This window comes from Micromys minutus, assembly GCF_963924665.1.
Source record: "Micromys minutus genome assembly, chromosome: 28".
Lineage (NCBI taxonomy): Eukaryota > Metazoa > Chordata > Mammalia > Rodentia > Muridae > Micromys > Micromys minutus.
Window position 1 is genome coordinate 39,210,493 of NC_137963.1, and position 1,983 is coordinate 39,212,475.

General features: G+C 45.4%; 1 pseudogene across 1 annotated transcript; it reads left to right on the forward strand.

Moving 5' to 3' along the window:
- The first annotated feature begins 973 nt into the window (after window positions 1-973).
- Window positions 974-1,202, forward strand: LOC308438618 (cyclin-dependent kinases regulatory subunit 2-like; annotated as a pseudogene). Its single transcript has one exon. The product of its transcript is annotated as a cyclin-dependent kinases regulatory subunit 2-like (transcript).
- The last annotated feature ends 781 nt before the right edge of the window (window positions 1,203-1,983 follow it).

Sequence of the window (1,983 nt, forward strand, 5' to 3'; positions counted from 1 at the left end):
CTGATTACTTGATTTTAGAAAGAAAAGTCTGTTTTGTGCACTGCAAGAGTATCGAGCCCGGCAGTAACAAAATAATTACCTGCAGCCTTGTTTTCTTTGATGTTTTCATTAACATTTCTTCAATTATATGTGTATGCATGTTTTGCCTGCAAGTATGATGTACACCACGTGTGTGCCTAGAGCCCTCGGGTGTCAGGAGGGGGCGCTGGGTCCTCAGATTACTGTGAGCCAGACCTGGGTCTTTGATAAGGGTAACAAGTGCCCTTTACTAATGAGTCCCCTCCTCCTCTTCCTCCTTCTCTTCTTCCTCCTCTTTCTTGTCTTTCTTCTCCTTCTTTTCCTCTTCCTCTTCTCTTCCTTCTCTTCCTCTTCTAAGACAAGGTCATATTATGCAGCCCTGCCTGGCCTGTAACTTACTGGTGACCTTCTGCCTCGGCTCCTCAGTTAGCCGCACTAGCAGGCCGCACTAGCACACCTGATCTCAGTGAGGAGTCTAAAATGAATGGAGCAAAAGAGAACACACTAGTGACACATTTTCTACTAACTCCAGAGCACGGCAGGGTACAGCTCACCAGTGCAGCACCTGGCTAGCACGCTCAGAGCCCTGGATAGCATGCTCAGAGCCCTGGATAGCATGCTCAGAGTCCTGGATAGCATGCTCAGAGCTCTGGATAGCATGCTCAGAGCCCTGGATAGCATGCTCAGAGCCCTTGGTTTGACTCATGCACCAAGAAGAAAGGAACAGAACAACCAAAAACAAAACCAGCTTCTGACCCAGGCACCTGCCTGAGACTCAACACTAAAAACAGTGGTAAGTAGTGATCCTCAGTGCTCCCTCTCCACAAGCAGATTTACTAACCTAAAATAAAATTACGAGATGACACACCCGGAGTCTTCGCGCTGGCCCTAGGTGGACGTGGAGCTTCTTGCACCCTGTTTCCTGTTCCCGTTTTCTCCTCCAAGCGCCGGCAGGATGGCTCACAAGCAGATATACTACTCACACAAGTATTTCGACGAGTACCGGCATGTTGTGTTACTCAGAGATCTCTCTAAACAAGTACCCAAAACTCATCTGATGTCCAAGGGGAGTGGAGGAGACTTGGTGTCCAACAGAGACTAGGATGGGTTCATTCCATGATTCAAGAGCCAGAACCCACATTCTTCTCCTTAGACGACCTCTTCCAAGAGAACAACAGAAATGAAGTGCAGCTGGGATTGTCAAACCTTTGTCAAACCTAATGTATGTGTGTATATGGGGCAGTATTCAGTGAGGACTTGGAAATGTGCAAATCTTTCATTTGTACCTGTACGTGAGCTGTATGTATTCTTCACAGCAAGAGAGCTCAGTTAAATGCAACTGCAAGTAGGTTATTTTAAGTTGGTACAGATCAATTTTCTTGTAGTTTTTTTCTTAATATAAATGCCTGTTTTACTTTACCTGTTTTGTAAAAAAAAAAAAAGAGAGAGAGAGAGAGAGAAAAGAAAAGAAAAGAAAAAAAAAAACCTATCTATACATATAATTCCCATAAGATGACCTGAAGTGTGGCATGGAAGAAATAGGGCTGAGGGAGAGTGGGGTGCAGGAACGCTCTCCTAGCCTGTGCAGGGTTCTCCATCTGAGCCTCAGCACCACAAAAGCCCCACAAATAAGACACAGAGAGATAAAGACATTACACAGTGATGGGTACTGCAGTGTCTACGCGTCAGACAGCGATTCTCAACCTGAGGGGCTCCATCCTTTGGGGGTTGAATGACCCTTTCACAGGGGTTGCCTAAGACCGTCAGAAAACACAGATGTTAAAATTATGATTCATAACAGTACCAAAATGACAGTTGCGAAGTAGCAGTGAGAATAATTATATGGTCAGTCAGCACGGCATGGCGAACTACGCTGAAGGGTCACAGCACTAGGAAGACTGAGAACCGCTTTCACCTTAAGGAATAAATAAGAGAATCCGAGAGAAATATGATCCAAAGCCATTC